This window comes from Pieris napi, chromosome 16, assembly GCF_905475465.1.
Source record: "Pieris napi chromosome 16, ilPieNapi1.2, whole genome shotgun sequence".
NCBI lineage: Eukaryota > Metazoa > Arthropoda > Insecta > Lepidoptera > Pieridae > Pieris > Pieris napi.
The window spans coordinates 8,160,223-8,187,932 of NC_062249.1; the positions used below are offsets into that span (position 1 = coordinate 8,160,223).

At 33.4% G+C, this 27,710-nt stretch overlaps 1 protein-coding gene across 3 annotated transcripts in view; it reads right to left on the bottom strand.

Annotated features, from left to right (window-relative positions):
- LOC125057067 overlaps positions 1-27,710 on the bottom strand; it is a 155,634-nt gene that overhangs the window by 7,277 nt on the left and 120,647 nt on the right. The gene's annotated exons all lie outside the window — the stretch shown is intronic.

Below are 27,710 nucleotides of genomic sequence, written 5' to 3' on the forward strand. Positions count from 1 at the left end.
AGCCATCGTCATATTTTAAAACCATTCAAATATAAAACACAAGTGTGTGTACTTATATACACGCGTTAGAAGTTAGGCGGCGTCCTAATTGGGAGCGATCGTACGATGGCGCGATGCGTTTTTCATCTCACGATCAAAGTGGTCGTGCGATGACCTAACAGGTGTCCTAATAGATCTCGCGATGTCCATCGTGTGATGCCGTCGTTCGCCCCTCGCGCGTCGACGCATCGCGTAGTAACCGATTAGGACACTCAAAAGAGATCTGTTGCTTTGATTTGATCTGTCGTACGATGCGTTTGATCGTCCGATCATGTAGATCGGACGATCAAACGCATCGTACGATCGTTATTAAAGTTATAAAAGATTACTTGCGAGGTTCAAATAGGACACTCTGATGAAATCTGTATGTTTGAACTCATCGCACGACGAGACCGCATCGTGTCATCGTGCGATCTTCGCCAATTAGGACAACGCCTTATACTTCTTTGGCGTAACAAGATAAAAATCTTTAAAAAAATGTATCTTTCGCCTTATTCTACCTTTGTAGAAAATAACTTCAAAGACACTAACAATAGAAAAAAGGTATTTAATACATTGAAAGTATTATTATAACGCATTATCTAGTTAAATAAAGTTTATTTAAATATCAGAAATAGTAACTTCAAAAATCTAGTAAGTATCTCGGCTTTTGTGAATCATATTTCTACGCTAAGCTTCATGTGTATTGTTTAAATTCATCCAGCTTTTTAATAAACAAGAAACACACTTTTACCTTTTAATGGCCAGTATGATTATAAAATCAAAAAGTTGAGTTGAGGGAGTTTCGTAGCTGCATGTGTCGAAGCTTTTAATTGTCTTAAGACTCCTATCTTGCACAAAATATGTCAGAAAATAATAATCGAGACATGAAAAATGCATAATTAAACAGCAATGTAAAATTAATTTCGTTGAATTAACATTGTAAGGAAATAAAAATACAAAGCAAATGTCACGGAACAGGGAAAGCCCATTAGCGTTGTGAAAAGCAGACGAATGAGCGTGGCAGGACTTTTAATTGGCTACGAATTGCAAGATTTCAAAAATGTACAAAGGATAAATCATAACCGACGCTGAATTTTTCGTTTTGGCAGGATGTTTCATAACGGTACGGGTACATTTAGATTAATCTTCTATTTCCTCTTTTTTCCATTTTTAAAACGTTCTTTTTTTGTCTTTTACGTCTGATGCTACCTATTTTAGCACCAGACGAAATTAGGCTTTTGCGAGTTTATTTTAAGTCGAAATTATTATTAGGCAGCTAATTGAATCGTTTTTGAATGAGCTTGAGTGAAATGTTAAATGAATAGCGTTGATGCAATTTCGCGTGGAAACATGAGTTCAAGTATGAATAATGCAACGAAGTTAGCGGATGCGATTTAACCTCCTTGGATTTTATGTCCTAACTGAAAAATTATATCTCTTTAGATAAAGTACGCACATCAAAACTTAAGACTTTGCAGCATAAACGAAAGGTTTTTCAGAAATTATTTTTCGTGACATTCTAACATGCCTTCCAAGCCATAATAAACCGATGGTTTCCGACGCAAGACCAAAAACTCCATTAAATAAACCAGTGCGTGACCAGCGGGGCGGTAACCTTATGGTGCCAATATTGTCCGGATATGCAGCTGAACGCGCGCCGGTTCAACGACCTAGCGTTAGATAGAAAGGGTTCTTATAATTTTATAAGCCTTTACTAAGCTATGTAAAGCTACTATGTGACACGTTTAACAGCTGCATCTTCCTAATAAGCATATCAAAACAATCTCCGAATTTCATTGTAATGTTGAATGAGAAAATTAAACAACGATGACGAACAAAAACGGTTAAGCGTCTATGTGCTTAATAGATCCGTACTAAAGCAATAAAAGCAAGCCGCGGCTTAGTTTCGTATAGTCTATAGTGTAGTATAGAGCATAGAATGGAGCGTAGACTATAGAGGGCGGCCGGCGTCAGACGTCGGACATTTTGATAAATGACCGCCTTACAATAACATTCATTTCGTTCGCGGGCTCTTCTCTGTTTTTTAATTCGTCCAGTCATAGCCTTCACAACTCACTGTGTTGGAGGCTCATTTAATAACTCCATAACTTTTTCTAAATTTCATTATGGAGGTTTTATGTAACTTCATTCCGCGCACAGACTATTAACGCATATATTGCGTATTATATTGCAGTTTTGGCATTTGTATCAAGTAAAAAAATGATGAGGGAATTTGCTCGTGAAAAAAGGGATAGTTGTCAGATGCGTGGCATATGGTCAGAACTTTGAATGGGTAGTATTTAGTGAGTCACGTACATATTGTTATTGCAATTACTATATTAACACGCGATGAACCAGTATACTAATCAATTAAAGTAATTATCGTGAATCATACATTTATTTAATCGTGCTAGTCGGTCAATGACATTAGTATGATGTTAATATTTTTTTTTAATTAAGCAAATTTTGTTAAAATTAATGAGCTGGAAAATAAGCAACGCCACGTTTTAGGTAAACAAACTTTAATTGGTACGTAAACAATTTTTCTTCTATTATTTTGAAATGTTGGTGACCAATTTTTGTTTAATAAATGTACTAATATTTGAATCATGTTTCAGGAGACGATTTGTCTAAAATATTATTTTCAATAAGAAACATGAACGTCTCTGAGTAGTCAATAAATATTTTGCCATATATATTATATTTCTAAGAGAAAAATAGAAACAGAAACTAAAAAAAAATCAGTGGCGCTACAACCTTTTTCGGTCTGGGCCTCAGATTCCTGTAAGTATCTGTTTCATGATCATTTGTAAATTTAATAGCCAAGTAGATGATCAGGCTCCTGAGCATGACACAAGCCGTCGACTTTTTGGGTCTAATGGTTTCCTCACGATTTTTCCCTTTACCGTTCGAGCGAATGTTAAATACGCAAATAGAAAGAAATTTCGACCGCAGCCGGGGATTGAACAGACAATTTCAGGAACAAGAGCCGCAAGCTGAAGCCACTAGGCCAACACTGCTCTGCAAAAACAGAACATACCTAAACATCAACTCATAGTTATTCCAGAACAGCATGGGATTGATGAGGTTTAAGTTTCTATTTAGTTTTAGTTATTGTTATATTTTTGTTTATTGTTTTATGTTGTGGTTGCTTGTATGTTTGTAAAATTTGTGATGTTATATTTTCTTGTATAATTTTAAGCATATACGTTGTTTTAGAACTTATATTAATAAATATATATCGTTGGATATATAACTTCATTTATAAAGCTCTAACGCCACATAGTTGTGATGCAAATACTCATAAAAGGGTTCCAAGTGTAGCAATAAGTGCCGTTTTACTAACTTATGCCGTGATACGCCTCTGAATAATGTAACCCTCATCTAAGCGAAGGCTGTACGGCGTAAAATTTATGTCATTAATATGAGCCTGAGGGTTTAATTATGATTTATGTAGCTGTATTGCAAGTAGCATAAAAAGCTGTTATTATATACTTTTTAAACTCTCTAACATATAACATTACCTCCACAGCAACAGAATATTTACTGTAATCTTAAATTGTCTATTAGATATATATGGTTTTTGAATTCTCATATGTTTTAATTAAACCTTATGCTATATAATAATATGCGTTATCTTTATGTAAAATAAGTCTACACTTTCTATACATAAAACCACATCGTGCCAGAAGTTATCAGCTACAAACAACCGTATATCGATAAAATGAGACACCATAACGAAAGCTACGAGAAAATCCGTTCCAATGTGAAAAAAAACATAGTGTTTATTGTAAAATAACATGATTAATATAGTGTTCGAAGAAAATTATTTCGCTAAAGAAGTATAACTTTAACACGTGTACATAAGAAGTACACACACGTTTTTTTACTTTTTTGACCTAAATACTTTCATATTTGGTTCTATGTCTCAATAAATAAATATTGTAACATATAAATATTAAGAACAATAATTACAAATTTTGTAAGCTACGATGAATGATACTATCAAAGCAACATTGCGTTTAAATAGCCTATCGTTTCAAACAATGATGCAGATCGCAAAAAGCCAATTTCCCAACCAAATCCTCTAAGTCAACCCCATTCTGACGACTCACGCTCCATCAGTCATGGATCCCATAAAAAGCTAATCATTGGGTATAATATTATTGCTGTTTAGCTTTTTGTAGCCGACCTGTAGGGAATGTTCATAGACAATATTACGTAAGGTTTTCAGAGGATGAAAACACTGGCCGCGTTTTAGCGGTTAGAATCAGAGAATTTTTTTTAAATACATATGTTGGTTATATTAGAGTAATCGAAATTTAAATTTGGAATATTGTACAGTTCCATACGTCAACTGCGACATAATTCGAGGGTTATTAAACATGTTTTACGAATACAAGACATAAAAGAAAGTCTCTTTGGAATAACAATGGATATAACTCTGAGAAGTAAATTGAATCTCATCATATGGGGTGCTAAAATGTAATATCTGATTCCGAAAAAACGTACTAGTTTAGCGTCATTTAAAGCAACAGTAGGGTGTGCTTATAAGCCTGTTATTAGATCTCTAGAGAGCAAACGTGTCGCCGAGAGTGCGATGTTTTCACTCAACTCTAATTACACCCTCGAGGTACTCGTAGTTACTGTGTTGGAGTGTAGCACATTTTATATGAAAATTAAGTCCCTTGTTGTCTTATAAAGCTAGATTTATACGTGTTCTGAACACCATATAATCAGTTATTTGTTTGTGAAGGCTACTGAAAAGTTCTAAAATAATTACCGTATGCCAAAAACGTATTGGATTTTAACACTTGAGTCATAGTTTGCACACTAGTTTTTAGCGTATGAAAGATGCTATTTTCTTTGAAATTTTTAATGGTTTGAAAGAATCCTTTTACGAACATATTTTGTTTACAAAGTATGTATCTAGAAAGAATCAACATAATTTGTTTGTACATTTGTTTGTCAAAGTAAGATTTGAAGTACATTTTTTATGTTTCATTGAACTCAGTGTTTATCAAATAAAAAATACAATATAATTTTTCATAGTCATCTATTAAAGCGTAAAATTATAATGGGACTTTTTCATATCATAAACAATACGTAGTCTTTGGATTCAATGTCATTTTTTAATTTGAATAAAAAACAAAAGAGAACGTAATACGCTCGCAAAAAAATCAAGATCACTGTCAATGTAATCTGTGACCATTGACCACGAAAAAGGTTGGTTTGGGTTTCTACTTTGTTGATTTATTAACTAATACATAATATTTGAATATTCCTTTATACGATACTTAAGATCACGGATTAAGGGAAAATTGTAATGAAGACATAAAACGAGGTATTTGCGTTCAAATGGGGGAGTACATTCGAGAATACATTAATAGATTCCTCTTATTTGATTTAATTGTGAGGAAACATGTCAATATCGAAGGCCTGCCTTGCGATTCTGTAACTCACTTTTCGAAAAAGGAGGGAGCTTGTAGTTTATTGTTTATCAGAATGCCAAATCGTAAAGTGACTGCTTCACGACTGATTTGAGCGCGACCGCCGCTGCGAAGACCGCTGTGAGAGTTCGAAAAGTGAGTTACAGAATCGCAAGGCTGTCTGCATAAGGTTAGTCCCGTACTTGCCGATGAAGAATCAAGAAGATCAATGAAACAGACGCAATAATCTGTGGCAACCCATAAGTTTAACACGCTTTTTTATAGATAAAAAAGGCGCGACCTAGAACGCACCTAAAGAACAAACAGTTAAAATTTTAAGTGAAATTTTGGCCGTTGATAGCGCATTTTGCTAAAGATTACAACACCCTTTAAAGCCAAGGTTTTAAGCTGTTGATAAATGTATGTTTGTCCGTCCTTCCGGGGGAAGTGCCGACCCCATTGCAACCACTATTTGAACTTCAGGATATCACGCTCTAACGACCTTAGGTGAGGTTCGTAACGGAAATGCATCATTGTTTGATAACTTTTTGGTATCGATTAAGGAATTAAACTAATTAATTATAAAAACGAAAAGCTTATTCGGTCTCATTAAAAAACAAGAACTAACGACAGCACCGACCACCAATATCTTTAGTTTCTACCCACCGTGGGTAGGGTATTCATTGCCGTTGAGATCCCGGTAGAATGTGACAGCGACCCCGAAACTTCTGTAACACAGCTTTGTAGGAACTACTCGAGATGGTTTTAGTGGGTATTGCTCACCCAGTCCCTGAATAGCAGAGATTTTAGCGTGGATCGAGTCCTTCATACCCCTGCAACTTTTAAGGGCAGGGGATGCGCTAATGCATTTCCACCTCGGATATAAAAAAAAGGGTATTCATAGTCAAATCTTGGCGCTTCATATGTCAAAATGCATTAACATTATGGCACCCGTATGTGTGCCCGTATGGGTGCCATAGTTCAGACTAATTTTCACTCTAAACCTATAATAGTGAATTAGGGCAAGTACCCTATAAAGTTTTGTAACCCTCATGGCCAATTTAACAAATGGGCCTGCTATTTTTAAGGCTTTTGTGCCTACGACCCAAAATTGTTTCGATGAAGTTTGATAAATCAATGTGTTGTTTGAAGTCATGTAACCATCACGAGGCATTTATGAATTGGTCAAGTTTAAGACAAATAGTTCTGCGCATACGCATTGAAGACATTCGACAGACCCGCATTTTAACCACCTTCACAGGCATCATTGGAGTAATCTACACTTGGGAATCGCTGCTCTTCACAATTCATCACAAGGTAAAACAAGTAAAACCCCGAATTGGAGAAGGCAGTATGTACGAGCAGACTGAGATATTTACAAATGTAAATTATAAGTGAATGTTAGTTTTTAATTAATGTATCGTGTGTTCGCAAATGTGTCGCGCAACGTTGCTTCACAGCTTACTGTATTTTAATAGTTAATTTGGCGTAAGGTTGTTTACACATTACATAGAAATTCGTAGCCAAATTTCCTACATCAGATGAACTTTTGATTAGCTGGAATGAGTTTCCTCAGTGATTTTCTAGTTTTGAATGACTCAATACAGAATTGGTTGGCACTCCCTAAAAATAGCTAACCCCCTAAACATAATAGTTAGTTATTTTTTTGGATTTTTTTATTTTGTAATTTTGTTTTCCCCAATTATTTCTTTTGTTTTTTGCTTCGTGTGTAAATTTTATTCATTTGTTGTGCATTCTTGTCAATTTAGGATCAACTGTTAGAACATAAATATTTTTTATAAATAAATAAATATAATAAAGCCAAAAACCTATTTGGATGTCATGTCTTGGCAGAATGTCAGTCAGAATGCAATTTATAACGAACGGTGCTTGAGTCAAATCAAAATAAAAAATTATAAGAAGTAATAAATATACTTTTAATAATTAAAAAGCCAAGACGTCTTGTTGGCTAGAATCATAATCTTACACGGTCCGTCAGTTTTTGAATCTGACACTAGTGGAAAAGTGCAGAGTGTAAATTTTGCCATTAAGTTTGACTTACATTTGTCAATGTATACGTATATATGTAATCTATGTAAATAAGATTCTTGACGCTTAGTCTTGACTCCAAATGTATCCCTTACATGTTGGTTGGTTTCATCAAAGTAGCAGTACGTACCCATAAAAAAATCGACTCATTCAAAATCTCAAGAAAATTTGCTGCTCAATTTTTCTCTAAAACTAATAAATAATATACGTTTTAATCATTAGGAAAGACTAAAATTTACTTTACATACAAAGATTTCGGGTAGTTTTATACAAACTAGACACAAAGTAACTGAAGTAGGTCCGTAGGGAAAAACACAGAGAATGTCGAGGTTTTCCCAACCCTATTTAATGAAAATGGGTTTAGTAATTGACAGCGAAGCAAATAAATTGTAATCTTAAAATCCACAAAACTCTTTCTTCATTACCATGTTATTTTCCTTAAATAAAATCTAAATCTCTGTTACATTCAGATTTATAGTTATATTATACGGTCTTGTTTTCACTATCAAGGAAAGCTACGAGAAAAATAATATTAGCATTATGCTAACACAAGCACGGCCATTTTCTTTTTGAATTAAACTCAGTAACTTAATATATCATATTAATAGCTATAATGAAATCCATGCGTTAATTTTGGATCTCCAACAGAATTCCTAATAAAAACTTTATTTGTTTAGTTAAAATTAAAACAATTAGGTATGTCTTAATTCCTCAGTGTGAACGTTACTTAAAATATTCTTACCATTCGCCGAACGTCGAACAAAATCTTCGAGCATATCATATATTGTTGTAGTAAATGAGATAACTACTTTAATTATGTCGTTGCACATAATTAAGATAGTGTGTATATTTCAACTACAAAGCAAGACTTTTACGAACATAAATTACAATTTGAGATAGTATAGTAAATAGTTATGCCAGTAAAAGATGGCATTTATGTGTAAGTTTTTGTTTATTTCAAAGCTTCATCGTGTGTAACCATAACTTATGTGCCAAAAATAATATAATTATGTGAAAAATAAAATAATGATGTAATGACAGTGTAGTAAACATATGTATATACTAACAATGTAGTGTAACAAAAACATGTGTTTGAGAAATTAAAACGGCTCCAGAATTAATAATTAGTTGACCGTTTATTTGAACCATTCGGAAACACGAGTACAACATGGTCCAACGAAAACAATATATTTTTGTCAGTGACAGTATTTAAACAGCAAAGATTGCATAGTCACACAGCGTACATCAAATATTAAACTAATAGTGCAAACTGTCAACGTTAAAAAAGCGCAAGGAAATTTTTTTTTTACGTTTTAGGGGGTTTTAAAGTCGCTTCTTAAGTACTCTTTGTCCCTTTCTTTCAAATTGTGTTTACACTGTGAAGTAAAGAAACAGATGCATACGTCAGTTTAATTAAAATGATTTTCTTTTATAAATAAGGGAGCTAGTTTTATACATCTTGGGCTCTATGCTCTAATGGTTGACACCCACAGTAATAAGGCTTATCAATGCCTGACGCTTTAGTTGATTAAATCCAGAAATATTTAATTACTTACACTTTTCATATAATCTCAAGTAATCCAGAGATTAAGGAAGAGCGAGAACGGTGTTAGAGCGTCAATACCTTCAGGATGATTAACATCGCTCAGATAATCCCTGACCGCAATTTGCTACTTTTTGCTAAGACCGTACTAAACCCAAATGGAGTTGAGCGGTTTGGCAAATTTTTGGCATATTATTCTGCGATAGAGCTTCTCAAAGGAAAAATAAGAATTGCATATTTGGTTGCTCATAAAAACTGACGAACTGAACATAAAAATAGCTATATAAAATAATTATATAATAAAAGATACAATTATTCACACGTAATTCGCCGAGCATGGAATCCGTGCAACTGTATATCTAAAACTTTTTTAAATACTATCTTTTATTTCACTGCGACTACGGCAAGCTATAGTACTGTAATTAGAAATCTACGGATTTTCCTAATAATTTTTATCTATGCAATCCTTGATCTAATACTTCAATTATTTATTTCATTCCGATTCATACTTAGTATTCATATATTTAACTAATAGTGTCAACTGTTACAGTCAAAAAGTGCGGGGAAAATGTTCAACAGCCTAAAGTGCGAATTTTTTTTCTATGCAATACTTGATAATTCTTCAATTTTATTATGGGGCAGGAGGCAAACAAGCAGCATAAAGTAGTAACCACCGCCCATGGGCACGCCGGGGCTAGCTGGTGTGTTGCCGACCTTTCAGGAAATGTACACTCTTTTCTTGAAGCCCGTTAAGTCGTATCGGTTCGAAAATACCTCTACTGGCAGCTGGTTCCACAAAGAGGTGTTGCGCGGTAAAAGATGCTTTCATTCTTCATTTCAATTCCAACTTAGTATAATAAGCACAGATTGCATGGACACAGAGCAGCAGCAAATATTTTAATAATAGCGTCAACTGTCAACGTCAAAAATCGCGGGTAAAAATTTTCATCAACCTGGAGCGCTGTCAAATTGGATTGAACGAGTATCCGAACGATGTCGTCTCCACTTAAATAAAATTACTAAAACCGCATTTCGGGTAAAATTCGTACGTGACCTGAATTTTAAAATATAGTAGCTACGAACTCTCCGTTGCTAATGTAATGCACTGTTTTCCGGGAATTTTAGAGACCTTTTAGATAATACTACGTCTTACTTTTAGATAAAGTATTGTTTGTATGTGTGGCTTCAGTTTCTTTTTAACAGGGCGTTAGTATTTAGATAATGTATATATGTTGTTGTTTTTGTTTAAAAATATATATGTCGCGTATAGGAAAATTTCTTTCGCCAAGGTTTTGTAAGTGAACAGCGGCAACCATATGTTTTACACCCAGTTGAATGATATTTTTATCCTAGCAAATAAATATTTTTTCAAATTACTCTCACGTACATGTGTGTATTTATATGTCTATCTATCTATAATAATGTATGTATATCCGTTGCCTAGTACTCATAACACAAGCTTCACCAGCTTAGCATGGGACTAGGTGAATTGGTGTGAATTGTCTAAAAAAAAATACATCCATACATTCAGAGAATGTTTCATTCAGCCAGCTTATAGAAAAAAAATAGGTCTATTAGTTTTGACACAGTTCACATTTCTTACGTCGATTTAATTAATAAGACCTTGAAAGCATACTACATTTAATCAACTTACGTTTGTTTAGCATAGTTAACATTGGTATGGCTTCCCAAAGATTAAATCCTAGGACAACGCTAAACGAATTATACCAAGTGGAGCAAAACTAAACAATATTCTTTTGTCAAATACCTTTATACTACAGTGAAAAGTTAAAAGTTATACAGTAAAGTGTAAAATCAAATCCCGACTGCGCTGATGGGATTCCCTTCAATTATCACTCGCTTGAACGGTGAAGGAATGTGAAGCAACGTGAGCAAACCGGATCTTAGAACCAGGATGTCTTAAACACAAATCTATTAACTTCATCTATTTGAGCAGCGTTGGCCTAGTGGCTTCAGCGTGCGACTCTCATACCTGAGGTCGTAGGTTCGATCCCCGGCTGTGCACCAATGGACTTTCTTACTATGTGCGCATTTAACATTTGTTCGAACGGTGAAGGAAAACATCGTGAGGAAACCGACATGTCTTAGACCCAAAAAGTCGACGGCGTGTGTAGCACTGGAGGCTGGTCACCGACTTGCCCATTAGATTTAAAATTGATCATGAAACAGATTCAATCTGAGGCCAAGACCTAAAGCGGTTGTAGCGCCACTGATTTATTTTATATTCAATTTGAAATAGTCTGTCAGATATGAAACAATGTTGCAGATCTGAAGCAAAAGCGATATAGGTGCTGGATGTAAGAACAACCTAAGTACAAAGTAAAATAAAGTTAAAGTCATGATTTTAATATACAATATAACTTTAAGATGTCTATTTTTTAATTCATTATACCTCATTAAATTCTAAGCCAAAACGCAAATGCATATACTAAAGGCAGCCTTGACACGTAATGAGAACATAATATATGTATCTAAGTTAGAACTTCAATCAAGCATAACGATTCATGTAGGTAAAGTTTAAAAACGAATGACCCTGGAGGCACGAAGACTTGTATGTGCTGCCAGGGACGTACCTTCATCACTTTAGGGTTTAATTTTTGTACAGTGTTCGCGTATAATTTTAATACGACAATTATAATTAATATAGACGTCTCCAAACAGGACACAAACTGTTTTTTTAACTATATTGTATGTTATCTAAGTAGTTATGTCTCCATCATCGTTTTTTTATTATTATTTTCTACTAAGTGTTAATATATTCTTTATTTTGCGACTAGCTGATGTGGCCTCTGGCAGAATGACCAGCGCTGTGGAACATCCTGCTCCTCAGCATAATGCTGCCAGGGCCAATTACAGCCACAGCACACACGCATAACATACTTGAAATGAACAGAATGGGAAAAGGAAAAAAAAATAGGATAATATTTTTATACATCTCTCATTATGTGTGTGTATTTTTGTTTGTAATAAATGATATGTCTATGTCCATCACACACACATACTTAGTAACATCAGGGATTGTATACCTGCTTTGGTAGGCAATAAAAATAAGTCTGTCCCTTAACATGAATAATATTTTGAATAGAGTAAATAAAATAGTCTGAATTCATCCCTGGCTCCTACTTGTGTGGTTACCAGTAACCATTATGTGTAGTGGAGCAGAAAATATTAATATTTAACAAATATATGTCAAAAGCTACCAAAGCGGACTTTTCTCATGTTGAAAGCGAGATGTATTTAGGTCAAAGATTTAAGTATTATGAACGTATGTGTTTATTAAAATTAGTTTTGTGTTGCCCGAATGGAAATATAATATTTATGGATCATTTTATTATTTATGGATACTTTACAGATTAATAAACAAAACGGTGGAATTATTATAGTTTCTTATATGTTCTTCGCAACCTGGTGGCAAGAGAAAACCCGGTAAACCGAGGCTGCGTTGGTTCGGGGTTCGGGGTTCAATAGGGGTTCGAAGTTGGACGCAAGAATCACGAAATAGATTGCGATGGCGAATATACTTAAGGAGGCTAAGACCCACAAGAGGCTGTATAGCCATTGATGATGATGATATAAGTTCTCTAGCGGATAACAATTATTGTTTACAAATAAATTTAAATGCATCATTAATGTTATATTTTATCTTTATTATGACTCAATGTAGTTACAAAATCTAGTTTCTGGGGGGGTATTTTCTGAACTACTAAGTGGATAGATCTGGTCTATCGTTTGATGTTGAATTAGATGAAGGTTTCACATGGCCTGAAGTACCATCAGGGCCTTTAAAGACATCATCAATTCTTGCATAGTTCGATGTTAAGGCTGCTCAAGAAATATTAAAAATTCGTTACATTCTTAGGAGATTTTTCACTGTGAAGCGACGAAATATTTTCATTTGAGCATAAACTATTGTTATAATACGAACGTAAGCAACTAAAAAAAACATCACTTTACAAATTGAATAGTAAATGTTGCCATCTGGTTCTTTCAATTCATCAAGCCACAAAAACGCCCCATCTCAATGGAAAGCTATCCTTGGGATGCGACCAAACCTTTTTTTGTGTTTTTACCTGCGAAGACAAATAGTGACACACTTTAGTCACTTCATGTTTGCTTCAATAATATCGGTTAACATAGTTTTACGTTACTTAGAACCTTTATTTAAGTCTCGATGTGAAATAGGCCTTTACCACAAGTACAGAGTTTATGCTCTGGTAGCTGGAAATCTGGGAATACTTAAATTCCTAATAATTTAAAAAAAAAAAAAATCCTTTTTCCCGCTTAGGAGAAAGCGTTGGTTCGCATCCCAGAGCCTGACTGGTGTCACCTGACACCATGATATAACCATCGAAACTACGTGTTTAGAAAGGAACTGGTTTATTATATATAGGGTATATATATGTATTTAGTAATACTATAAAGTAATATAATGTTAACATTATATCATATCATAACACTAACGATGTTATGGTTTTCTATTTGAGTACCATGGGTCAAAATCGGGCAGTCACACTTCTGCCTATGTTTTATTTTTTCTTTATAGACTGTTAAATAAAGAGCGTTCTGTGGCTGACCCACGTCATCGATTTTTATTGTAAAACAGGTTTCCTAAAGCTGTTCTTATTCTCTATAATAAGACCAAGTGATAGTGTCAACTTAATAAAATAAATGTTGTGTCATTTATCTAAATAAAATATACATCGCGTGTGTGTGACGTCGTCATCAAATAAATCTATGTTAATGTCTAGTCATGATAGTTATTATTTCTTTACATACATACATTGTAGAAAAACCTTAATTTGCACCGCGTATGAAAGGGGATTCGAATTACAATTTGTTTTGACATATGTCACCGAACATTGTCATGAAATTTGGCGGGATTAAAACACGCGACACTTTGTGATTTAGTTATATTTTTTATTGTGCAAAAAGGCCTCGTGTTTTATGTTGTGCAGCTTTATCGAGTTGCGACTATTTGTGCAGTTTTGATTTTTGTCATAAAAAATATGAATGCTTTATCTGTAGTTTGTTTAGTTTTGACATCTATATAATCTGTTGGCGTAGAACAATGGTGGGCGGACGTTTCAATTAGATTTCTAACGTGACCGACTTTTAACTACAATACTAACGTAATTATAGTGATTACATATATGTTATAATCGATTTTAAACGGTATGTGATGTTATAAATCCCCTATACCCTATATATTGTTTAACGTTGAGTATATTCACGATAATTTACACTTACATTAAACTGTATAACTATTTCAGTACTATGAATAGTATTCGTATTACTTCACTATTGTTTGTTCTAAATTCAAATAAATTTGAACAATAAACAGATTTTTTATATGGGCTATGGCATTTGGGAGAAACGGAACGCAACTTAAAGAAAAAAAGAAACTTGATTTGGATCAGCACATTATGAAACAAAAGACAATTGTGACGCAATACTGAATTCATTTAAAGAGAAGACAAGCAGGTGACACGTGAATTTGTATTGATAAAATCCCCTGTCTCAAACTCGTATGCTCATGTCATCCCTGTACAAGGCTCTAGCAATTTTTCACATCCTAATCCTACCTTGTTAAAGGGAACGCTTATCGCCGATCCCAATTTATCCGGTTTTCAGGATATTGTCATACGTGTCACCCTTGTCATCATATGGACGAGACTGTAGGAACCAGTAAAAATTTTCGGAATATAATAATTGAATAAATAGAAAGTGTGAAATTTATGTCTTGAGCAAATAAATTTGTTTAAAATTTCTTGTCTTTTTCATTATTCAATTATTAAACAAGATCTTAAGACTATTTAAAAGGAAAATATATTATATAATTTGATTTCGTTCTTGAAATACAACTAATAAAGAGAGGGATTTTAATTTATCGACTAAAAACTACTCCATTAAAAAGCGTCATTTTATTAAGAACTATAAAACCTCTTTAGTGGACAATGATTTTTGTTATACGGAATTTATTGTCTATTGGGTTTCTACATATTCTATATTGCGGTTAAAGTCCACGTAATAGGCATTTTCTATCGGCCTAGTACGTAACGGATTTGCATCGGCTCATGGTTTTACCTTGCATACTTTTCATTATGTAAACTCATTGGATAATGTTACCAATCTTATTTGTGTGAGACCTTACGACGTACCTAACCTTGTTTAGATTAACGTCGTAAACCTACTTTTTATTGAAGTATTAATGGCCTGCGAGCAGTGTTGGCCTAGTGGGTTAAGCGTGCGACTCTCAGAGATGAGATTGGCATTTCGTAGGTTCGATCCCCGGCTGTGCACCAATGGACTTTCATTCTATGTGCGCATTTAACATTCGCTCAGATCGTGGAGGAAAACATCGTGAGGAAACCGGTTTGTCTTAGACCCAAACAGTCGACGGCGTGTACCAGGCACAGGTGGAGCACCTACTTGCCTATTAGATTGATAAAAAAATGATCATGAAACAGATACAGAAATCTGAGTGCCTGAAAAGGTTGGAGCGCCATTGATTTATTACACGCTTTATATTAGCTTCACCTGTATGTATGTATGTATGTAACCGACTGCTTCGGACTCTAATTTTGACCCACTTTTTTCGGACAGATTTAATTCAAACTTTGCGCACCTGTCAAAGATCAATGACAATGCAATAATCCGAAAAAAAAATGAAAAAAATAACTAAAAAATAAAATAAATATAGTTAAAAAAAACTAAAAAACACGCTTTTAATGCACATCAAACTAAAAAGTGAAAAATAATTCCTAATTTAGGCTGAAAAATATATGGCACAGAGCGCTCTGTGCCATATATTTCGTCTATCGAGCAGCCCACTCTTTTTCACAATAAATACCAGTATTTTTTGTTCATTACCATTTTCAGCCTAAATTTTTTAAACTATATTTATTTTATTTTTTAAGCAAATAAACCGCTTTTAACTTAGGGGAGGGGATTTGACACAGCCCTGCTGCCCAGTTTCTCGGCCACAGATCTGCCTGATCGCGTACCTGATAGGCTTCTATGTAGAGGCTAAGGGGCTGCTGCCTGAAGCCAAGCCTTTGATGATTATGATTACATCCAAATTGCGAAAATCTAATCGTTATCGAAAAATACGTAGCCGTAGTACGTACCTAATACTAAAATTATTTATATATACCAGCATACATACTAGGAGACCTATTTTCTTTAAGTACTAATCATATATGCCAGTTACGTAAATGACGTGCAATCTCTGTAGGAAGAGGAAGTGTAAGATCACGATCAAGATGGATCGATGAGTTCACATGCGTGTGCGCAATGCGATCCGTACAATGTAATTATGGTCTAACAGAAAGTTACGTATTGTTTATTAGTGAAATTTAGTCATTGCAAAACATAACGGATAAATATACAAGATAATAACTAATCTACGTCATCTGTCAAAGTGACACTTGTGACATCTGTTCTATATACAGTATGCTAAAAATTACCCACTTTGTTTATTTATTTATTTATTAAGGAAACTAAACAGATACATCTCTATACAGTAAAAAAATAAAAGTAAAACATAAAAAATATTAAATAATACAATTGCATACAGATAACCTTAACACAAATAATTGGAATATTCTTTTACGGGAATAAACGCGATTATTATATATGTATTTTTGAACTCACTCAAAACCAGGAGTTATGTAATAATGTAATATAAATGTGTTTACATATATGAAAAAAGGTGGCGATACTTACAATCTATGGATACAACCATAGCGATGACGTCCTCTAACATACGCTAACGAAGATTTTTTACTAATAAGGATACTGAGTGTAACTAATAAAGGATATTTAAACTAATAACGTGTCCAACAACACACTGCTTACAGTCTCTATTACGGTAAGACACTCTGTTCTTGTGTAATTTAACCAAATACCATAATTGGCCACCATTTGACACCCTTCAAGCAATTTGAGTAGCTCTTTAATCCAAATCTAAGTAAATAGTCAGACAATGCCTTATTAAGACGGTCCTGTAATGTTTGTCTTGTAAAATCTTGGCATTGATGTTAGGAAGGTTCACCTATCTTATGAATGCTGTTTTTTCTGTGTATGTATGTTATATATATAACTTCTCGACCTTAGCCACTGGGGCTTTCATATTTAGTCAAGACTAGTCTAGGATCCTTCCTTTAGGTCCGAGGTTCATTTGTTCCAAACTGGTGTTTGGAACAAATGAAACTAAAAAATACTGGGACGAGTTAAATTCACTTTAAGAATCCCTAAGCTAATCCTTGCAGTCCTTTATTCAAAATATAAAAAAAGGTCAATGCGGGTCGCTTATACCCCAATAAAAAGGTTTATAGGTACTTGCTTAGAATAACATAGTAAGTCAGCATAGAGGTTTTTTAATATGCCTACTACTCGCCAAAGACTATATTGATTGTGATAGCTGCATTTCTCTTTGATTCTATTCAATACCACACCTTGTCAGAGTCAATGCACCGAACAGTGGTGTCATAGTACCACTTTCAAATCGTTTACCGACGCACTTAACTCTAATTCACCATGACGAAGCAGTTTCTGTTGAATTGTATGAAATTGTTCAACTTAAGCTTATGTTCTTGACTAAATAAAACGAATAATATTTTACGAAAATTTGATTCACTATTTATTATACAATATCTACCTAGGTACCGATAGGTATAATATGTCCCAAAAAGGCGTGGATATGCTTCAACCTACTGAACCGATTTTGATGGAACGAATGGATGTTAAGTACCTTAAGTTCATATCTCGGTTTTGCGAAAAAATTGTTATATATATGAATAATATTTTACAAAAAATTAATTCAGTATTTATTATACAATATCTACCTAGGTACTGTATTATATGTCCCAAAAAGGCGTGGATATGCCCCAACCTACTGAACCGATTTTGATGAAACGAATGGTTGTAAAGTACTTTAAGTTCATATCTCGGTTTTGCGAAAAAATTGTTAAATATATTAAGGCGGCAAACAAAACTGAAAGAACGGGTCTCGCGAGGAATTGCGCCCCGGCTCGCCCATGAATATTGTAAACAAAAATATTACCGATGTAGCCGGGGCGTATTTCGTGATGTGAAGTTTAGAGATAGAAAAAGTCCCTGGACGCTATGGCAGGGGAGTAGAATTATTTAAAAAAAAAAGTTCATATCTGACGTAAATCTGATGACTTAATTTTTGACATATTTGTGAACATACATCATATATAAACACTTATGAAACTAAGCACACGCTTGGAATAGATACTCAAGTATTATCCAAGGAAATGACGCAATAAAAATACGCAGCGCAAAAACAAAATAAAGTTTTGAATATTATAAAAAATTATTCAAGTCTTTGTTAGCAAAAACTTAATCACTGTTCTTACTAAGATTGTCTATCTTTATTTAAATTATTAAATAAATAAAAATTTATTATTATAATAATGGTAATTTACGATTTGTTTGTAATTGAAACGTAACAAAATGATTCGTATAGAAATAGCTTTCGAAAGGCAATCTTGTATTGTGCTATATTACGCTTTTCATAGAGTTTCATTAAGATTAACTAGAAATAATCGAAACCTTTCAACTAAATTCTAAGTATTAATATTGTAAATGTGCATTTTTGTTTATTTAATTCTAAAGAAAGCGTTCTTTTCCTCAAAAAGTTTCAAAAACCCTCCAAAGAACTTGGTGGAACATTCCTTCCGATTATATAGAACTCATTAGTCTATGACCAAAACAATGACTCTTTAATCTTTACACACGTAAGTACAGTTATTAAGCGATATACTGTGATATAAAGACAAGGTCACAACGTTCACACGCGTTCTCAGTATCATAAAGTAGACCGCATGGATTAAATTTCATTATTTTGTCCAACCTTGCCTTAAATTATAAACTTTGAGCGCAAAATAACTTGCAACATACACCCCACATACACACCCTTGTGTATTTACCCTCACTTTCACACTATCACACACAACACAGCCGAATTAGGTATAATTTTTATAATTTTTTCCTTTTGTAAGTTTAGTTTAGTCGTACATAAGAGGCGGATGCTAAAAATACCATGGACCGCTAAACGCATCAAATGCATCGATCCTTAAGGTCGATTTACATCAAACGAGCGAATGCTCATTCTATCCCCACTACATCAAATTCTTCTAGTGTAAACAGGCGTAGAGCATTCTTTCGTTGTTCTTAGTGCGTTCGCAAAGATTCTATAGAATATTCTAAGAATGCTCGTTCGCTTGGTGTAAACGGCGCAAGAGCGCGCGAACAGTTGCTTAGAGCGTTCTAGCGTGTTCGGACGTGCTCGCGCCACTGAGCGGTCTTTTCAAAGCGTTCTTGTGTTCTAGCGATTGTTTACGTATCTTATCGATTAAATTATGGATTGGTCTCAAGAAAAATGTTTATTAATGATAGAAGCCTACCGTAATTTCAAATGCCTGTGGGATCCGACGTATGAAAACTATAAAAAAAAAATTTCGATGGTCAGAGATAGTAAATGATCAAAATCCTCCGGCGCCATTCTACAAAAGTTTCGGAATTGTCCACTTTCTTCTTGTTTTCGCATATCCGTCATTGTTTCACCTACATTATCCAGTGTCCTTCGATGCATTAAATTTGTAACCCACCAACGTCTCTTCCTTCTTTTATTTTTGAGTTTTTGCGACAAAATAATAAATGCAGCACTTGCAGTAATGATATCGCTGTCAGAGTCAGACATAACGAAGCACTACCAATACTAACCACAGAATTGACACGAATGAGCAAAGAACATTCGATCTAGCTTTTGTTTACACTAAAAGATTACGAAAGAATGCTCTTGTTCTAGCTCTAGCTCTATGTTCGTTTGATGTAAATCGATACCTCTAGCTTTCGTTTACACTAAAAGATTACGAAAGAATGCTCTTGTTCTAGCTCTAGCTCTATGTTCGTTTGATGTAAATCGACCTTTATGAAAGCTTCTCCAGCTCTAAAAGAATAACGTTTATCCAATATATGTCTACATACGTACGTAGTGTCAAACTCAAAATATCTTTATTCATATAGCTAGGTAAACAAGTACACTTATGAACGTCAGAAAAGAAGTTCAATTAAATCTACAATTACATTTATTACCTGTCGACAAGAACATAGAAAGGCTCATCGTGATTGGCAACATGGCTCATTACTATAAATAAAAGGAAAAATAATATTTTCGTTATCTGGCAACGTCTAGGTTGAGAGATATCTCCTAGTACTGTCCAAATTACTTTACTATAAGCCTTCGCGTAATTTTTGGGCGTAACGTCTCTCTGAATTTATATTCTCTTTGTTTTTTTTATATATACATCTCTTAGAGATATAATATATCAAGAGATCTATAATATCTTAGTCACTGTCGTTTGTCAATTTTACCCCAAATGTGTAGGGCGCAGTGCCAAACTTTTCAAATTATCTATGTTACAATGTATGACAATGTATCAACTATTTGTTTAAGTTATTTAATTTGGCATCGTTCAGGAAATCGTAGCAGTCGTTGTAGAAATGTCAACATTGCAACTTCGAACTATCTAAACAAGAATTTATCTTGTCTAAAGTTTATCTATTGTTTCCGACAATGCAAACATGCAACTTGTTCAAAACAAAATGGTTTAACACTCGTGTAATACGTGTGTAGGTACGTGTAAAAGTTTTTTTTATGTAATAGGAGGCAAACGGGCAGGAGGCTCACCTGATGTTAAGTGATACCGCCGCCCATGGACACTCACAATGCCAGAAGGCTCGCAAGTGCGTTGCCGGCCTTTCAAGAATTGGTACGCTCTTTTCTTGAAGGACCCTAAGTCGTATTGGTTCGGAAATACTTCAGTGGGCAGCTGGTTCCACATAGTGGTGGTGCGCGGCAAAAACTTCCTTAGAAAACGCTCAGTTGTGGAACGACGGACGTTGAGGTGATACGGATGGTATTTTGTATTTTGCCTTGACGTCCGATGATGAAACTCAGCTGCAGGTATTAATCCGAACAACAAGCGTTCAAAATTCTTGTCTGATATAGTAATTAACACGTTCTGGGGATTGGTATTTGCAGGATTGTAGCACAGATTAAAAAGGAGAAATTAAGCTCGGAGCTTGGAGTTTAGGGCGAGGTTAAATGCGAAGCTCAATATCGCGATGGAGGCTCAAAATCTCAGACATTAGTCAAGTCAGGTAAGTCAACGGCTTTGTAGCTAAAGTCAAAAAATATTATACAACGCTGTCTGTTACCGACCAGAAATAATTATTATGAAGTTATACTTCTTTTGGCGCGTTATGGAATAATGATGAGAGTATTTTTTTACAATGCGCGCGCACATCGTCACAAAAAATCGACACCCTGAAGTTAGCTATAGTATACATTTTAGTTTTTTTGTTAGTGTCGTTTTTTCTACAAACGTAGAATAACATTTTCCAAAAGATTACGCCAAATAAGTGTAACTTCTAACGCGTGTACATAAGTACACACACGTTTTTTTAACAGGCTCTTTTATGTACACACTTCTAAGTCTGAGGTATGTAAGTCATGATGTATGTAAAAAACTCTTATTGTCTCAATATTTCCATAGTATTACATAATATCAATAATCCAAATATCGAAAAGACTTCCGTATTCATTCTAATGCCTCAATTGTGACAATTTAAAACCATTCTTCATTTCAAGGTTTATTCATGGCATGACCATTTGTAAGCAAGTGTCGTGTTTCATTTAAATTGTGCTCATAATCTCTCGACTTTGTTTCATTTGAGGCAGTATTAAAAAGAGGAGTTTAATTTGCATTATAATTGAAACGCTTTGAATAAACTCGCGCTTTATACTGCTGTTAATTTATATAGTGTTATGTTAATTAAGATATTGAAACATTTTCTCGTACGATCTTTTCCAATCGATTTTTTTTCCATTTTGGTCTTCGTTCTTTCGTCTTTGTTATGAATAAAATACACGATCCAAGGTTGTATACTATACAGTTCTAAGGCTAAAATTCATAAAATCTTTTATTTAATTAAGATTTAATGAATTTGATGACCCACTCAGTCTAATTACGCAATTTTAAGAAAAAATAATTTCTGACAATTTCTGTTTACGTTTTCATGTAAAAAAGACAAGTAATTTAACAAGTTATTTTTGGCAATGCAATAACAGTGAAGTTACTAAAGAAGTATTGTACTATAAATATATGTATTCTCATTTAATAAATTACGATAATTACTTACACATTTAAATAAAACTTTGTTAACATATATGCAGCTGTTGTTTACATAATAAAATATTCGTACTATTAAATTAAATATATCATTTAAAGTATCTAGGACATTTCAAATAAATGCTTTTATAACTAATTTCTAATTCAAACTAATTTTATAACATAAAACTGTATCAGTTTTCCATTCTTCATGAAAACTATGATAAAGGTATCCTCAATTAGCGGGAAGGATGGATTGCCCTGGACTGCATGTGCCTTTTGATGGTTTAATATACTTTAAAGCTAACCTACCAATATAACTTACTACTAATATTTAGGACAATCTTGTTATTAACACAATAATATCAATATGGATTGCCTAATTGAATAAAATATATTAGTTATAACTATTATTAAGTATGTTTAGATTGTTAATTAAAATCAATACAGTTTATCGCTGCAATCGTAAAGACATGAGGTCATAAAACCCACAGCCCCATAAAGTTTATGTCCATTTATGACGTGAACGCGTGCAGGGCGGAACGACTTAATAAAAGTGCTGAAAAACGTATTTATACTTTACGAATGTAAAAGTTTTTCCATATAAACCTGTTTTAGAAAAACATACCTCAATCGATGTAAGAAATATTTTTGTTGTTTAATTAATTTTTATAGGTTCTATGTTTATTATTCCACTTTTTCTAGTTAAAACGTATAACTTTAAGCTACTTTACTAATTTATAAATGCTGATTGTTTGAGGCATTATTTTGTACACGTATTTTGTGAACTTTAATGGCACCTCCTGTGGACTTTCTTATATGTTCTAATTTGTAAGTTATATATTATATTAGATTTAGAATAGTTATTCCGTAACATATTTAATAATACACAAATAAAGTACTTATATAGACTTATTTTATTACTATTAATTATTAATTAAAAACTAATAAATAGAAAACTAAATAAAATTTTAAAAGTTTGGCAAAGCATCATGCATAATAATTTCTTCGTTGTATTGCGATACTTATTCGTTGAGCGAGGAAAGCATAAGCTCTATGGTCACCGGTACTATCTACCAGGCACCAAATTCAATCTTTAATTGGCACCTATGCACTTGAAAAAATTGTTTCATGTGTGGTTCTCTAAATATTTATTTACGGGACTATGTATGTATTAAAAGTTCTGCCAGCACTGTGTTCAAAATGCAATATTGCGCGACAACCTAAACGCGTATTGCAAAATGATCGTGACTGCCTAGAGTGGTCTAGCTCGGAACATTGCCACACATTTAAACTTATTTTAAATTGGTATATTGGCCAGCGATTGTGTTTGTGATGCTTTCAAATCGATTAATAAAACGATTTATTTGAATTATTACAATGTAAAGTTTTCTAAAATGTTAAATTACTAAAAACGGAAACTACGTACATGGATTAAGTACTTTTATCTTCTGTCTAATGTAACATTATGTTTTTTTTATGTAACAGGAGGCTCATCTGATGTTAAGTGACCCATGGACACTAACATTGCCAGAAGGGTCGCAAGTGCGTTGGCGGCCCTTTTATAGTATGTCAGTATGTCGGAGGAGAATGTTGCGAATACCATGGACTCCAGCAGATGCACTTTATAATTAATTATTAATTACGTAAATGGATTTTAGTACTTTACTGTCTAAGTTAAGTCGTAAGTTTCTCATACATGTTATATTATATTTCTCATAGAAGCATACATGTTTTATACTAACTTAGTGTTCAAGTTTTTACTTAAAGCGACTTAAATTACCTGTAATAATGTATTATTAAAAAGAAGTATTGATCGTAGATATCTACATATAAAAATAAAAACAAATGACAATAACAGGCAAAAACAGCATGCTGTATACTTAATAACATATATATATATCATCAAAAAGCGCCAAATATGATAACATATTGCGAAATTAAAAAAATTTTTTTTTTATAATTGGCATGTAGTAAATTTTTTGAACTTTTTCTATCAATATTTTTAATCAGGGTAGTATTATATATCACTATAACCTTATTTTATACTAAAGATGTATATATACTTTAGTGTCACATAAAAAATATACACACAAATAATTAATTGATGAAAAACAACCTAACGTTTGCATATTCTATGGGCTTCATACTTTCGATTGGTATAGAATTTATCTTATAATCATACCGGTGAAATGTTGAAAAAAATTTTTTTTTTAAATATTAATTAAAATATTCTGGACTGAAATTTGCTAGGCAACCCATATGGATTATATTTATTGACATATTAAATTAAATATAAAATAAGTTTCATTAAATAATCATCTCGGTGAAGGTCATTGTATAGCGGGATCTTAGACCATCTGCGAAATTGTGAGTAAGACCAGTGGAAGGTATCAATTATTATATTACTAGGAAATATTCCACTCGTTTCGGCACCCTTTCTCCAAGAAAAGAGCGTACCAATTCTTAAAAGGCTGACAACGCACTCGCTACACCCCTCTGGCATTGAGTATCCATGGGCGACGACAGAAAGGCATATTAACCCAAAATGTCTTTGAATTTCTTATATTCAAAAGGCTATACTAAAAAAAACTTAACCATTGATACGTCAGAAAGCATTGCATAAGAAAGTGCGTACTTAAAGAATGCAGTCTTTGCAATTCCGGAGTGAGCCTATTGTGAACGGTATTTCACGAGACAATTGTATCTACTTACATGAAACTGCTTTTCATGCTACGACCTAATTTACATTTTTATCTGTAATTTCGTATAAATAATAGGTATACGTTAAAATATATATTACTACTTATATACTTGGAAAGGTATTTTATTTATTATATAAAAAAATATAGTTAAAAATCAAAATCATTTATTCATATAGGTAACACTATGTACACTTGTGAACGTCAAAAAAGAAATATATATTAAATGCTTCTAATTTTACATTTACTGCCAGTTCTCAAATCAAGGGCGTAGAACGGAAGAGAAAAACTAGCAATAAACTCTCCGCCACTCTTTTTAATCGCCAAGTTTTTTTTACACAACGTTTGTAAGGAGCTGCATCCATTACACCATGTTCTACATGACATCTTAAGTAATAAATAATAATAATATAAATTAAAAACAAAGATTTGTCCTCTATCAGCAGGAGGCATGGTGATATAGGAGCACGCACTTATTATTTAAATCTAGTTTAACTTTAGTCTTGTGCTTATGTGGTGTATAAACATGATTAAAATAAATCATTTGAAAAGCCATTTTTTTTTTATTCGTATATCCTCGGCCCTTTTCCCGAAGGGGCAGAAACCACGGATTTCCACTTACTACGGTCCTGACTTACCTCTCTTTCGTCCACTTTCATGACAATAACCATACACATGAGGACTTTTTACTTGTCCATTCTCTAGTACATCCTGGATTTGATCCATGTACCCAACCCGACATCACCATCCTTGCCAAAAACCATTATAACTGTCAATTTTGGCTATGGTAATTCAGCTACTCGTGCATCTTAGCCATTATTTCACTTACAATTTCTATGATTTTTATACCATGCTATTCCCGAAATGCTAGTTTTTGCATGCCCTTCATGCTCTAGCATGACCTTCTAATTGACTAGTCGTAAAACGTCGGGATCGCTGTGCAGACTTTTTAGTGGTAGTCTAGATTGATAGTTTGAATAGGATGAAGTTTCTTTCCTAAACTTCTCCTATAGTTTCTTATATCGTAGCCGGCGGCGGTCAAGTTATTGAATAAACATAATCAAAATGCATAATTGTAAAATGAAGTCACAATGATTACTAATTTCGAAAGTAAATTAGAAAACATGAACGGTCCACGCGCAATTCGCGTAACTGAAAGACGGAACTAATCGTCTTCATGTAACAGTTTCCACTTTTTCAAAGATAATTAATTAATCATATTTCACTGTCAAATGCCTACAGACTACCATAAAGACTATTCGCCGAACACAAAAAAACAGAAAATTTAAAGAACATTACAGTTTGTTCTTTTTTTAACACTTTTTTTAATCTATTTTTGAGGAGTAGGTATCAACTAATATCTCAAATTTTTTGAATCCAATATTAACAGCTTAAAACATGAAGCATGGCCACAACTAGAATGCTAAACAGAATTATCACTTAATTGGTCTCTACATTATTTTGAAAACAATAATAATATAATATTTTATTCTTTCAAGATTTTTAAATGACCTCGGACACTCGTTTCCATCAAAATGAAAATACTAATGTTATAAGAACGAACGACAGCATTTGTTTAAAACAATGAAACAACTCGTTCAACGTTAAACATATGACAGACAATAATTTTATGTTTTCAAATATTTAGTTACCAAGCAAGAGAATTCACAAGGGAGTCTCACGGGGTACATATTGTAACAATTATCAACATGTTTTGAAAGAAAGATTTAAGTTTTAAAATATCTGATTCCATGTTTGTTTAATTGCATTAACCTCAATGTTTATCAAATATAACATATTACACAACTGTAAAAATGTGTAACTAATTGGCGTAATTAAATGACTGCTCGTTATGGCACATGATCTTCTAATCTTGTTACTACGATTACATCATAAAACGTTATATTATTATTATTTATTTACACTTCGTTGCATTTAACATACATATAAAAAACAGGTTGCATAAGTTGTTAGGCAACGGGCGGCCTTGTCAACAAGCGATTTGTTCCAGACAACCCTAGTATAATAATAACCAAAGAAACACTAACGGGAGGTAAAGAACAAGAAGTGCATAATTAACAAAAAAAACATAAAATTACATGTCCCACTAGAAATACATACTAACTAAACTAAAATCTTAATGACATAAATAATAAAAAAAAAAAATTACTAGGCAAAAGATAAATGCTCAAAAAGAAGATTCTTAAATAAATTAAGACTGAGCTCGTCAGATATCAAAAGGTCAGGAGTTCCAAAGCAGGATACTAACGTTATGATTTAAAACAATTGTTACTGCGAGCTGGTTATCATTAAACTCTTGTCGTAATTAAACGATTTTTTAAGTCTTTTGTATTACAGTGATCTAAAGATTGTATTATTTGGCGCTGGGTAGGGTCTGGTTTATATATTGTAAGGCCATAGACTTTTCTACACTATATAACATAACGTGCTCTACATCTTGTGTGTCGACGCGTCTTAATAATTTCTAGCTTAGCAACAGGACGTAAGAAATGACATCTTTGGTAACACACAAATCGATATTTTTGGCAAAACCATAATTATACTAAAATTTATAAACATTGTTATGAAAAACGAATTACCAATCGAGGACTAGATGGTAATTTATAGAATCCTCTCTTGAATTACCATGTGTACATTATAATCTATTTGACCTGTAATAATAAATTCTGTCCTCACCTATATGAGACTGATGCCCCATAAAATGTAATAGTCGTGACTTCGT